This window comes from Phaenicophaeus curvirostris, chromosome 1, assembly GCF_032191515.1.
Source record: "Phaenicophaeus curvirostris isolate KB17595 chromosome 1, BPBGC_Pcur_1.0, whole genome shotgun sequence".
NCBI lineage: Eukaryota > Metazoa > Chordata > Aves > Cuculiformes > Cuculidae > Phaenicophaeus > Phaenicophaeus curvirostris.
In genome coordinates, this window is record NC_091392.1 from 73,086,685 (window position 1) to 73,101,133 (window position 14,449).

The window sequence follows — 14,449 nt, forward strand, 5'->3', positions numbered from 1 at the left end:
TGTATAAATACAAAGTTTATACAATTAGTAAGTTGTATGTTGAGTAGGTAATTTGTTGTATGGGTTTTGTGGAAACCTTATTTTCTGCCATTCAAGTAGCTGATTTTTTTTTTTTTTTCCTGGTAAAACTATGCTAAAGCATGCTATCAAGAGAAAGGGAGGGGAAGTTAGTTCTTCTCTATTTTACTTATAGATGAAATTATCTCCCAAGAAGGCAATACTAGATGGAATAGTGGTGGCCGAGACTTCCCAGCAGTAAGAACACAAAGGAAACTCACTAAATGGTCACTTGTGCTAAAATACTTAGCAATTACAGGATTGATTCTTAGACAGTTTGGCAGATACATTAGCATCACAGCGTGTGTTCAATTACATATGTATAGGCACTTGAATTTCAAAATCTTGAGTTTCTTAATTTAAAAATAGGTAAATTAACGTAGGAGCTATTAAATTAACTTTTATGAGTCAGAGGCAAGTTTAAAGGGAAATCTCAGGATAGCTATGTATTCTGGCATCCTCTGCTGATTTAGTCATATGCATCAATAGATATCAATCCTAATGATAATTTATTTTCTAAATCAAGATTAGGTAGTGATTTGGAGTCACTGCAGTGTCTCAGAATGGTTTCTTGAAGAATTTCTGAGATAACTTGCTTCTTAGCTTTGATTAAAAGGTGAGACTTGATTTAACTGCTTGCTAGCTTGTGTTGGAAGCTTGTAGTTGGCTCCTTCGTTTATTTACTAAAAAGCAGTGTATTAGGAAGAAGTGAAAAGTGACTACTTGTTGAAATTAGAGCATGGGACTCTTGAATAGGCACACATTATGCTAATTCTAAAGTCAGTGGCCCCCTGAAGTGAAACTATGCAACAGCTAAGCTCTTCTGCAAATGCAAAAAAGCTGGTGTTCAGGTGAATGCAGGTTGTGTGCAGGAGTGGGAGAACACAAATTACTCTATACTGATGTATTGCTGGATTTGAATTTAAGATTTTCTCATAGAAGATGGAAGGGCATGTAAGAGTTAATTGTGGTAGGCCCTGCTTCTACAGTAGTTGCAGTAGTTTCATTTAGAGTAAAAATAAACATTGTAGTACTTGATTGCTACCAGTCATACAACATGCAGACTCATTGCCAGACCTATTGTGCAGGCAGTTGTACTGGCTTTCTTAAGAAGGTCTTGGAGGTCAGTTGAGTGTTAGAGAGCCTACAGTAGTAATTTCAGTTACAAGCCATAGTATTCATGATATAGGAAGCAACATGTGTAGAAATGCAGTGGGACTAGTGGAAACAGTTTTTTAGGTGGCAAAGGGTGTTTAAAGATCTGGGAACTCTGAGCTTGTCAAATGTTTCTGTTTCATACTTGGGCCATGTTTTAGCTGCTTGTGTTTGTAGTTGTTGAAACAAATGGCTTCTTGGTGGTGTGTTTTCCTTAAAGGGATCAATCAATTAAAGTGTGGTAAGAGTTCAGTAGTCAAGCAACACCTATAAATCCTGTCTTTTGATGCAACTTTCAGTAACAGTGTTTATGTGCTTGTATGTTTTTTTGAAAGGGGAAAAAGAATCTGCCATGCTTTCACAGCAGTTATACTTTGAAAATACTTATCAATGCCTGTGGAGTGCTTTCAAACTGCATCTTTTTAAGTAAGAATTTTGCACTTCCTTTACAGTGACGATTTGCAGTGGCACAGAACGCTTCTTAAAAGGGCCTAGATTAAGATCTCTAGCCTACAGCTGTTGTAAATAGAAGTCTCTTTGTTGTAGAGCCTCTTAAAATTATTCCCTTTTTGTGTTAATTGATTAAAATATGTACTGTGTTAGCACAAACAACTTGGGCCAACTGGATAAAGTGAAACCACAGACTAGGTACAAAAATCAATTGTATAACGTCCTTGTTGGGAAGATTGGCTATTGTTTTGATGGGCTCTGTTTGTCTGTTGTAAGAACTTACACATGTGTTTTCTAGCCCCAAGACCCACAAAACTGACATCCTGCTTTACTAGGTTGGTCTGCCTAAACATTACAGAACAGATGGTTAATTCAAAAACCAAGAGTCTTAAAGCTGAGTAGCTAAATCTAATCTCCTAAAAATGAGATTGCCAAAACAAGCTGCTGTATTTGATGTAGTTGCTGAATTGGCCTTTTATTTGTTACAAAGGCAAACCTCAGTCTAATGCCTAAATGCAGAGAGGTTGGTAATGTCAAAACTTTCTCAGCTTTTAATTTCTTTGTAAACCTATAACTTGAAGTAATAAGTTGCTTACATATTACAGAGCTGGAAGAGAAAAAGGCCATTGTTTTTACTAGGCTTATCACTGTAGTCTTGGGTCTTAAAAGTAACAAAGACAAGTTGCAGCAGTGAAATAAGTCTGAGACCTGATTTTAACTTGCCATGATTTGCTTTTCTTCTATTTAAGTGGTCAGTGAAAGAAAAAGCCAAATTGTTAGAAGAAAAGATTACTGTGTTTACAGGTAAATTCTTCCTCTTGCTGTCACCAAATAGGATAGATAATTTGAGACAAGTGTTGTGCCAGAGGAAACCTTTGGATCATCTAATCTGAACTGATTTGGATCATCTAATCTGACCTGCACACCACAGACTTGCCTTACCTCTGGGCTGAGCCTAATAATAAATGAATTCACATACATGTGTACTGATGGAAAAGGGATTAAAGCATTTATTTTTGTCTTCATTCTGTTTGGATTATTTATTAGGGACATCATTTCATGTTAACCTACTTGCCTGCTTTCAAATGAAACAAATGAGCAGACTGATGCTGTTTATCTCAGCCCTTAGGGGTTTGAATACTTATGATTCCTCTATGAGCTACTGGAAGTTACAGTCACTTCTCAGGAATCTGTGACCCTGTGATCCATTTTTCTGTGGTGGATTGGGTATCTGATCTTAAGAGTACCGTATGTGACTTTTGGGGATTTATTTTTAGCTTATATGATACTGTAAGATGAGGTATTACATCTTTTATGAATACTTTTATATCAAATAGTAATGCATGACATAAAGGTGTCTTCATAATTTTATAAAAGTTGGATAAAGTGAAATTATTTGTGTATGTTTTGGCAATGATAAATGCATTAAAGTTAAAAAAATCTGTCTTTCAAATCTTTATTTGCTTTTGCTGTTCTCTTAATGTTTCACTTTGTGCATGGAGGGTGTCAGGCTGACAGGTGGGAATGGAATCCTTCCATCTGTTAAATTTACACTGGAAGTTTTGCAGGTAGAATTGAGCTTTCTGAGTAAGAATCTCAAATATTTGTGGGGTAGCTTACTGCTGTAGAGGGGAAATTGCTTTACTTGGCTGCATTTTAAATGCAAGTTGGAAATCTTGATTTCAATGGGGTGTTTTATTTTTTGTTAGAAGAATGAATTGGCCTTAGTTCTTTTTAAATTCTGCCTCTTCCAACTGGCCTCAAGAACCTTTTATTTCAAGGACTTCAACAGCTATGTTGAAGCTATCAGCCATATCCTAAAGCTTGTGGAAGTAACAGTCTTAAGAAGGGAGTTAATTTGAAATGCTATCTGTCTGCTGCTCTCTCTGACTAGGGCTTTGGGTTAGATGCTTATAGCTCAAGTGCTTGCTCACAACTTGAAATGGCCCCTTCAAACCTGGTATAAGAACAAAGTTCAGGAACTAGAGGAACCTTGACAAAGAAGAAAGCAATACATTAGGGAAGAAATTGGCAGAGGCACTAAAGTGTCTGAGAGCAGATGGAGTGTTGTCATCAGTTGCAAAATGAGTGTAAATACTTCCAGAAAATTACTCTTTCTCTGCTCTTGCCAAACTCAAGGAACAGGAGCCATAAATACCCTTGGCAAGTTGTTTTATCTGCCAGTGAGCATGCTGCAGTTGTAATCAACAAGTCGGAATTCTCCCTGGCAGTGCTGGGCAACGGCTGCCACACAAGTGTTGCATTAGTGGTGATAAAAGACACCTTTTCAGTTCTTGCCTAAAGACACTAGATTTTTACAGTTTAAAAATCTCACAGTTCTGTTGCTGTGCTATTCCAGCTGTCTGGTGGACCACGTTAACAGTAAAAATGAGACTTTTCACTGATTGTTTGCTGTGGCTGTGTTGTATGGCAAGGCTTTCCTGTTTTAGTGTGGTTCAGTCTTAAGCTGTAAACCAGTTATTCATATGTATAAGTAGTAATCGATCTGTCCTCCCAGTTGTACAGTTTTGGGATTACTGTCATGTTTATAAAATGCATCTGGCTGGCTGGCACTAAATTGGCCGCTATGGTGCATGTTATATAAGGGAATGGCTACCTCTAAATGAAAATGAGGAGCCGCAAGGCAGGATGAGTTACTAGATCACCAGTGTACGTAGCATCTGTGTCCTCTTTGAACCCTTGTTACTTAGGAAAATGGATGTTGGAGTAGAGACTGTAAGGTGGTGAGTGTTTGGTTTTAAATTCTGAAATGTTTGTACTGATCCAAATTCCATTTCCATGGAAACTGGAAGTTCTCTACTCTCACTTGTCAACTTCGGCTGCTGGCTGGCTTTGGGGAGACTAAATTGTTCCTTTGCACTAAACCTTTCAGAATTGAGAGTCATGTTGGTATGTTAGCACTGCATATTTTGTGGAGACTGAGAAATTATAACTAGAATCGCTTCATGCATTTAATTTGAGAGGTGCTTAACTTCATCTGATTATGGAGCAGATATCTAAATGTTCAGAGCTCATGCCAGGTTATCTAATTGTTGAGTTGTCATGTACATAATCAGTTTTTCTCCTAATGGGGGTAGTTTCTTCGTTATGGTGTAGATTTTACAGATTATGAAGAAAGCCTAATTATTCTATTAGCTGATTGTGCAATAATGCAGATGTCCTCCCTTGGCTTGTACCAGCTGTGGAATGCTGTGCATGCATCAGCTGCAGCAACAACTTACACCTAAAAACATCATGAATCTGCACTCTAAGTGAACTTGGGGCCCAACTGCACCAGCTCATTATGAAAATACTTTAAGTGGGTGAAGGCTTAACTTTCTGGAAGAAGCCCTGAAGGAACTGATGGCTCTCCCTGCATGTAAGTGCAATGGAGTTGTTGAAGATCATGGCGAGTATAAAGAATACACCGCTATCTTGTGTTCAAGACAAGAATTGATGGGAGAAACTTGCAGTCCTTTGGTCTATCAGTAAGTGTTCTCTATTGTGAGGAAACAACTTTTCTGTTCTTGAAGCTTCAGCCAGTTAAGTGAAACTTTTTTTTTTCCTGTTAACTTTGACATACTTTCTCAGTGTTCCACTTATAGCTGCTTCGGGGAGTGCTAGAATCACTGCAAGTACTATTTGAAAGCAAGTCTTCTTTATGGACTGACACTTCTGTATTTCTGTAACTTGTACCATTCACTTCAATGTGCAAGAACGTGACATAGTAGAAGTATGTTGAGTGTGTTAGGAAACAGCACTATATTGGAGATTTGTAGCCAGAAATATATTCACTTATTCTTTCTTTGGTATAGAATGGTAGCGTTAAGAAAATAAAAAAGGTACTGCTTCTTTGGGCTACTAACTCCGTGTAGTTGGGTGCTGATTCTGCTTGTAGAACAGCTTCACCGGAAACAATGATGCCAGGTTGGAATTCAACAGGTGCATTAAGCTTCAGGTCCTCTTCTCCATAGGTAGGTGTTTGAGGCTTAAAAGTATTCAGGTGTCAGTCAGGGCAGCAGGCCTTCCATATAGGTCTGTGAGCACAAATGGCATGCAGACTGTCCTGGATGTTTATGGACAGGAACAAGGTTGCAGGAAGAGGTCCTCTCAGTCTTGTGCATGATATGGATGTTAGAAAGAAGACAAGCTGTTTGGGTAGGTAAATAGTATTACTTTTAAAAGAGAAGTTAAAATTTCTTCAGCTTTGTAAATCAGCCACCGCAAGGTGCCATTTTGATTACAAAAAATGAGTAAGATTCTGCACTAATGTCTGAGATCTTAGCAGAGATTTCTCACAAATATTTAAGAAAATTTTTTTGCAATTAAGAATTTGGATATAATTTTGTGCAGTTTCAGGTTCTTTTATATATGGAAATATTAGTTTGTTCTTTGGTATGTTTTTCCTTTTAGAGATCATGAGGTCAGGAAACTAAGTAGCATCAGGAAAGAAAGGGGAGAATCACTTGATTTGGATGTACTCCTCTGTCATGAGCTGATATCTCCTGCAGAGCTATCTTCCTGCCTGAATTCCCATTTTAATTCCAGATTTCAGTCTGCTTGCTTGTTTAGGTGCCATATGGCAAGCTTGTTTAAGGGAAGGTTGTCTTGGCAACATGCAGCATTGCTGCTGTGATGGCCCCGGTCTGTAATCTCTTAAAGGAGGAAGTTCCAGGTTTGTTCTGAAATATGGGAGACTTTCCTTGCTTGTGCAATGACTGGAATTCAATTGGAATTTGTCAATGTAAAACCAGGAACTGGTAGCAAAAAGAGCAATGTGTTTTCCTTAGGACGTAGAGGACTTGGGGAGAAAGAGCCAGAAATAACCCTAACTGAGCAATTATGTCACTACCTGTGAAGACTAGGTGTAGCCAAAAAATATTGTTCATATTTAGAAGAAATTTGCCTTATGTTTGAAAGGTGTTGCCATAATGATTATTTGGCAATGACATTTGTTCTCTCTTCCAGTAGTCAGTAAGTCTAAAAGCTAAAGACAAGTTTTAAAAAAGTACATGTACAAGGTAAATCTTTACTTGGGGAATATACTGCTGAACTACCTGCAGTTAAATACAGAAACAGTAAGTAACCACATGGAGTTTCTAATGTTTAAAATGTTACATGAAGAGGTGCTTCAGCACGAAAATCCTTTCCTTCTGCTAATGTTTCCTACGTTGCACATGAATTTAAGTGAAACATCAAGTAAATTGAAGCACAGCTTCTCTTTGTGCGTAGCAGGTGTTGTTTAGGGGGTCTGGGCAGGATATTGTGTGCCCAGTCAGGCAACTATTTAGCTGCTGCTTATCTGAGTGAGGTTATTCAGCTTCTTGTTTCATTCTTCATGTTCTTTCTCCTGTGATTACTTGACTTCTTTCCACTTACAGGTTATAGAGTCAAATAAACAGTAAATAACAGTGGAAGAGTTGAATATTTTTATGTAAAAGCCTTGTGTGATGGGAGTGTATCATAACTGATTAAAGATCTTGTGAAGTTTCTTTCCTCTCAAGTCAGAATAATTTTACATTGTTCTCACTGAAAATGTTTGTCTGTCCATATTATACAACAGTCGTGCAGTTTAAGCATAACAGGTGATATTTACCAGGGCTTTTGTTACTTATGCTTTGTTCAGTCTGTGTAAAAATGCAGATAAGATGCTAGTGAACAACTTCAGAAGTACAGAAATCCTGAGGCTTTTCTCCTTTTTTTTCCACTTCCACGTAATATATCTAGATAATAGATATAAACTTAATATGTAAACATAATGCAGTTTTTAGTGCTATTAGTCAGTTCTTGTTAGTGGTAAGTAGCTGTTGTCTCCACCCAGAATTTTAAGAGCTAAGATGCTTATTCATGTAATTCTAGAATGTAATTTGCTTACTGATAGTCACAGTAATTTTTAGAAGGCTCAAGGAGTTATGTTGTAGTTGAACTACTGTGAAGAGTGATCCAATCTATTATCTAGCACATACTGAGTTGTGGTCAAATGGCTTTTAATGGCATTAAATAATAGCCTCCTTAGTGCTAGGAATATACATGTTTCCTTCTGAAAAAATCACAGCATCTCAGTCCTGTATTGTAACACAGCTGAGTGCAAAGGAAGGCACTCAAGCTGCTCCGAGTTATAAATATCTGGCCATTCTGTCTCTAAAGTATGCAGGGGCTTGTACTTAACAGTAACTGATTTTACTTTGTATGAGGACTTCAGGTACTCTGTTGATGATGAAAGCAAACAAAATGAATAAGCTTTCATGCTTCTTGTGTTTCATGAACATTTGTGAATGTGAGTAGTAGCAGATCTACAGTCCTATTTGCTTTCAGAAAAAGGTGGTGGCTTATAACTCTCATCTTGGAGATGAGAAGCTCCTTTCCCTAAAGACAATAGCATCAATTCATTCACACCTTGGATTAAATAACTGGTTTTGTCTTTGTGATTTAGCTCTAAATCTTATGTTGCCAAGACTTACGTAGCCATAAATCATACTATGAAAATGACTTTTGGTTTTTCAACTAATATATTTAAGCCAATTATGAAGTCCTTAGAAGAGTAATTGTGGTTGGTCTACGAACGTACTTCTTAAACTGATGTATTTCCCTTGCATCCTTTTGTGACAATGTACACTTCTCTATATAGTTCCACATTTATTTTAGGCAATATATATTTAATTAATGCGGCTAGCTAGCAGAATCAGCCTGCGTCCCCAAAATGATACTACTTCTTGGTGTCTCGATAGCTGTTCTGAGGTATTGTGTCCTATTATTATGTGAAACGTTCTCGTAGTTTAATATAAATATCAAGTCACTGCTTAATCTCTTCTCCTTCACAGGGTGTACAGATCTGGGCTTTTCCTTTCTGTAACTGCATTGTAACTTGCCTTGCTTCACATTTGCTTTTATATGATGCAGCAGACCAAGGGCTAGTAGATACTGATTCTGTACTTTCAAGGGATGACTGATATTTGATGTATGCTTAATGTAAGCACTGAACTGGGCTGTGTGTGGATTGCTTCTTTCTGCTGCAAATGAAATTAAAATATTTTAGGTTTTCCCCTTCCTACAGCAACGACTAATAAAATAAGGTGAATGGCGATGAACAAATCCTGGCCCTGTAATCAGACTTGAAAATTGCCTTACCCTGGTGTTGTGAATTCATGGTTTATTCAGTGAGCCATTTGGCTACAGTGCACCAATAGACACACCTTTAGTGTTTTTGAGATGGCTGTCATTTTGTTCAGAAGAATTACATACTTCAACTTGCTGTTCGGTGTTTTGCACGTGGTTTAGGTTTATCGAGTTGTTCTTTTTGTTTTGCCTGCAACTTACTTCAACGAAAAGGTATTCCAGAATGGATTAGCTGTGGGGAGGGATATGTGTGCTTGTCAAAGACAAATCAGTTGTACAGTCCGGAATACTTGTGTTGATGTCTGTGAAAGGCAGCAGTGCAAGTTAAGGGTGAGCTGGTTTGCAGTTTCAGTCATCATGGAGATCTGCATCCAGACACTTAAGAAGGCTGAGGCACATTAATGACAAACATGTTGGGTACCTTCTCCAGTGTGGTCAGTGTTGACCTCTCCAGTAAGGGAATAGTAGCACCTTCCTGTATCTTCTAATTTCTGTGACCTCCACAACGTTGCGAGTTTCTTACATTGTTGTTAGGGGAGGCTTTCTGTAGGTATGTGTTATTAGTAGGATTAAGTGAGAATAAGTGGAGATCTATGTATATGAGGAACTTTCTGAACTCTAAATTATTGTTTCTTTTTTGATAAACAAGCAGGAGAGAGATTTCTTTTCTGTATTCATTGCCTTATTTTGGTGAATGACCTTTCAATTCTAAATGATGCAATGAAAGCAAATAAAAGCAAGTGGAAATGGGTAAGTGTGGTCTTACCCTTCAGGTTTCCCTGTGAGGAAACAACATCAGACTTCCATGGAAACCTGCTGCTATGATCAAGTGCTTTTCTAGGGCATATGATGATATAGTATTAAATATTGTGGGATTTTTGTGTGTACATATAAATTATAGTTCAGCTGTGCAGTAATATCCAATGGATGATATACTTGTAGCCAAGGGACTGCAGTCTTGCTTCTGTGGCTTAGTCTAATCATGTAAACCAACACCAACTAATGTTGGGTAGGAAAAAAGCCTGAAACAGAGCAGCTTTTCAGTTGGATTGCTATTGCCTTGCTATGCTGGCAGTACTACTGCAAAAATGAAGTAATTATTGATCTGTTAATGACAAATTGCCAGGAAAATGCTGATTCTGATCTTAATGTATTTTAAAAAATTCTTTATTAATAATTATGTAATATATTAACACCGCAGCTTTGGTGTCTTGAGAGGCTTCACTCTAAACACTGAATTTTTTTTTTTTTTTTTACATTTTGTTTCCAAGAATCAAACATTGACTGTGGGGTTTGGGCATGTTTTTTTTGGGTGGGGGTATTTTTTGTGAATATATCTTACCTGTGTAATCTTTACTACTGTGAAGGTGGGTTTGGAGGTGACTGAACCAATGTTTTTGTCCTATCTTACTTCTGTTATAAAAATACTTTGTGTAACAAAAATTGTATGATGATGCCTGGTCACTTTTTGAAATCTAATAGCTGCCCTCATAGAGGGTTATTATGTCCTATGCAAAGGATGTGATGTCATACATGAAATTAATCTCAAGTATGGAGGAGAAAAATGACTGAAACAGAGTAGAGAAATAAGATGTATTTTTTTAAATAAAAAAAAATGCACAAAACCAACAAACGAAGGAATGTCCTTTCTAAAATGTATCTGAGAAATTAGTGAACAATTAGGGTGTCTGGGTATATTAATGTTAGTGATATTTGCTTTTTCCTCTGCTACGTATCAAATATAGATAACTCTTGTTGCTGCTAATCCTCATCACTGTTGGATGTAGCCTTAAAATTAGCTGCCTCGTCTAAAGACCTGCACTACTTAACTTTCAGAGGAGGAAGGGAAATATGTTTGGTTTTTTGTTTAAAACAGAAAAAGTTGTTTCACACTGCTGCTGGGTGTAGACAGCACATTTTGCCCTCTAGTATGAGAAGTCATAGCAAGTATGAGCGTGTGTCCAGTGCATGGCAGGAGTGGGACTCCTGATGTGTTTGCTGAACACTTAGGTTTCAAAAGCATCTCTTCTTTCCATCGCTCAAAGTTGTTCCAGGTTGTGTAGTGCTTTGCTCTCTAGGTGAATTCCTTTGCTCGAGTCAGGAGTGGGAAACTTCTGTGCTGTCATTGGTGGTGCCAGATGCCACTGGGCTCTCATATCTGCCTGGGGAATGCTTGAAGAAAAAAAGCTCGTTTCTGCCCACTGCAAATACCACTGGCACAGTGGGGTGAGGAGATATCTCAATTTTTGAAGTAGTATGCCCTCCACATGCTACCTAAAATCTCTTCAAGTTTGTTTTTTTGGGTTTTGGTTTTTTTTTTTTTTGAGTGTGTGCAGTGTTGTAAAGCTGTGTGTCAGCTGTTAGATCTCTTTTTTCCCTATCAATTCTAGCAGTTTATTATTTGTGATAAGGGAAGACTTGCTCCTGAAAATGCTGATAAAAGGCTGTGCTTTAAGCAGTGAATGCAGTTGTGTTAGAATTTTGTGTAGCACAGATATGGAAGCTAGTGATTTTGCATTGCTTTTGTTGTTGTTCTTACCCTCATTTCATTTCTGAATGCTTCCTGTGAAAGTTTATAAACCCTTATGGAATTCTTTACTGACTTTGTTTTTCTAGTCCTTTTACTGGAATTATTAGCTTTCATGTGGTAATTCTATCATACACAGAATTATTTGAAAACTACTTACTTGGGCTTTGTATGTCTTCATTTTCTTGTAGTCATGCCTGCCTACAAGTACAAAGATCAAGTAGCTCCATTGTTCCTGAAAGAAATTTGGCAAAGGACACTAGTACTGACCTAAACCGTTAGATTTTGGAGGCAAAATATCCTTTATGTTAAATGATACGCTTTGGTTGCAAGTTAAAAGTGCTTCTCCCCAGTAGTGTTATCCATGCTTTCTTTAGCACAGAGCATCCACTTGGTAAGGCAAGATTATTAAATAGTATTGATACTGTTGTAGCTGGTTTGTAGAACTTGACTCCAACAATGACCTAATTAGCAGTAGTATCAGTTGAGCTCTGGTATTGGAAACACAGAGAAGTCTCAACACAGGCAGTTGGTGCTGTGGCAGAAAATCACCTTTCATACTACAATATAGAATTGTTTAGTTGTAGTCAATTGCATGAAAAATCAATCATTTTTATGTTTCTGTCAGCAAAGCGAATTCTTAATCACTGCAGTTGAACTTAATAACATGTGCAACTGGTGTATTTATATCATAAAAAGAGCTGTGAGCTGATACTCTTTCTGTGGAGCAGAATAGAATTTTCATTGCTATCGGTGCATTGCTGTCTTTCCAGCTGGAGAGCTTGTCTGAACTCTGACATCTTCCACTGATTTTAAACACCAATAGCTAGTAAAGATGTTTGAATGTTGGTTTTAACTCAAACAATTAAGATGACATTAATATATTGAAAAATGGCCTATTTTCTATCTGTAAAGTGGTATTTTCACTTAATATTTACCTTATCTTAGACACTGTGTCAAAGTACTTTAAAGCATTTGATAGTTTTAAACTGTAACCACAGTAAGTCAAATGAGTTTGTGTGTTCTTAACATAATACTTAATCCGTAATAACTGACTTATAGCTGTGTTTCTTTGCAAAGAATGTATTTAAAGAGAAAGCAGTATATGTTTTTATTCAACGTGGCAACAAGCAAGTACCCAATAGAAGAAAATAAATACAGACATTTTGGGGATATCTGTACTGTTTCTTCCCAGTGGAAGTTTAGGACCTACATGACGTTTCTGTAAGGACTTAGTATGTGAAATGTTGTCTGCGTAACGGCACTGTTGAGGCTCTTTGTGGATGTTACAGTTCCTTGCTTGATTTGGAAGTGGATGTTATCATCAAGATAATTAGTGTTATGCGCTGGTCATCTTGGAGGTAGAATTGTCTCACTTCGCTGTGGGAATTGGTGTAGGGAAGAAGGAACTGGATAAATTCACGTTCAGTATGCATCTTGTAAATATAAATTTTTGTGTGTGACGCTTCAGCTCACAGCTGCAGAAGATGATAAACTAGAAATTGGAGAGCATTTCACAATACGGCAAAGCGTTGTGATCAAATGATCTGTGTAAATGATAAAAGCAATGTGGAAATGGAATAAAAGCACCTTCTCTAGCGTATGGTACATCAGTGATGCAGACCAACTACAGATTTCTTCAGAAATGCTGTCAGTAACACTCGCTGCTCCTTGTTGCTCTTGCAGCATTCTAAGGTGCTTTAACCTTGGAAGAAATTAATCTGAGTTATGGGTAAAGGCCTACAGATTGCAGGGGAAGAGGAGGGACGGGAGGAACGGTATTGTAGGAAGAGAGTATAGAGGTGGTGAAGTATCCTTCAACCAGGGAAATTATCTTGGAAAACAGGAGGGAAGTACCTATCTAAGTACATTATCTCTGTAACTCTTCAAAAGAGGCTTTGGAGACTAGGGACTATGACACACAACAGTTTAATGAGCTAATATGTGTTGTCTAAGCCCTGGTAACTGTGAACACATTCTTAACCCGTTCTCATTGAAGTTAAAATATTTTAGTATCAAATTAATTGCCTTTAAGCTAGCATGTTTAGCATGTATTACCTCATGCTTGGAGAGGGCCAAGACTGGTAACCGCTAGCTCATTAATGTTCTGCCTTCTTAAGTCATTTGAAAACCCAAAGATGTCTTCGGATGTCAGCCTGTAACCCTTTTTAATCTACCTTATTAGTGAAAGAAGTATGGCGAAGTCTTGTCCAGTGTTCATATAATTCATACCATGGTCCTACTGTGAAACTGCTTCTACTTGAGCCGTTACACTCTTACTGCAGTGTCTACCTGCAGTTGGGAACCTTACTCTGGCCACTATGTGAGGTGGAATACTATGTTAGCTGAATGTGTCTGACCTACAGCTGGCTTTTCTCGTGTCATTACCAGAAAAAGTAAGCAGTGTAAGTGTTTAAGGTAGAGTTCCTCCTTTAACTTTTTGCTTTGAAACATTTGGGCCTGGGATAGTTGAAATATTCTGGATTCAGCCCAGTACTATGAGTTGCATATTACTTTTAGCAGGAATTGTATTTGTGACCTTAGTTAAATTAGTCTCCTGTCAGATTCTCATTGCCTTCAGTTAGAGCAAAACCACATGCACACAATATCAGACTTTTTAAAAAAGAGAAGGGAAAAACAAAGTGCAACAAGGTAGGGAATGAGTGTTTTGAGTAATAGCTGGGAATTGGTCATGAGAATAATAAATTGGATCATTAATGCTGCTGATATTAGCTAAAAATGCTTGGAACATATTGAAGGAAGGTATTGACTCTATTTAGTAAAGCTGGATACAATGTTTCCCAGCTGATAAGATCTATTTTTTTCTCTTCATTGTTGGTGATCTGGTTTAAGTCCATTTGCCGTGAGGTTTACGTAGTGAAGAAGTAATAAGACTGGTTAGTTTGTAAGGCAGCATGCAGAACGTTGTCTTCCAATTTGAAGACCTCCAAAAACCTTTCAGTAGGGCTAAGCCCAAGTATTAAACAGTTACTGAGCTGCTTATAACCCTAGTTGTGTGTGTTTTGTTCTGGTAGGGGATGTGGGTGGCAAGTTGTATGATTGCTAGTAGTCTATTTCCAAAGTTTTACAATATCAAATATGGGTATACGCCTTGTGATAGTTGAGCTGGCAGTCATGGCAGAG

The 14,449-nt window shown here is 37.6% G+C and overlaps 2 protein-coding genes across 4 annotated transcripts in view; one reads left to right on the forward strand and one right to left on the reverse strand.

Moving 5' to 3' along the window:
- ITPR2 (inositol 1,4,5-trisphosphate receptor type 2) overlaps positions 1–14,449 on the reverse strand; it is a 998,050-nt gene that overhangs the window by 550,882 nt on the left and 432,719 nt on the right. The window lies entirely within an intron of this gene.
- Positions 1–14,449, forward strand: part of RASSF8 (Ras association domain family member 8) — an 89,936-nt gene that overhangs the window by 15,055 nt on the left and 60,432 nt on the right. The gene's annotated exons all lie outside the window — the stretch shown is intronic.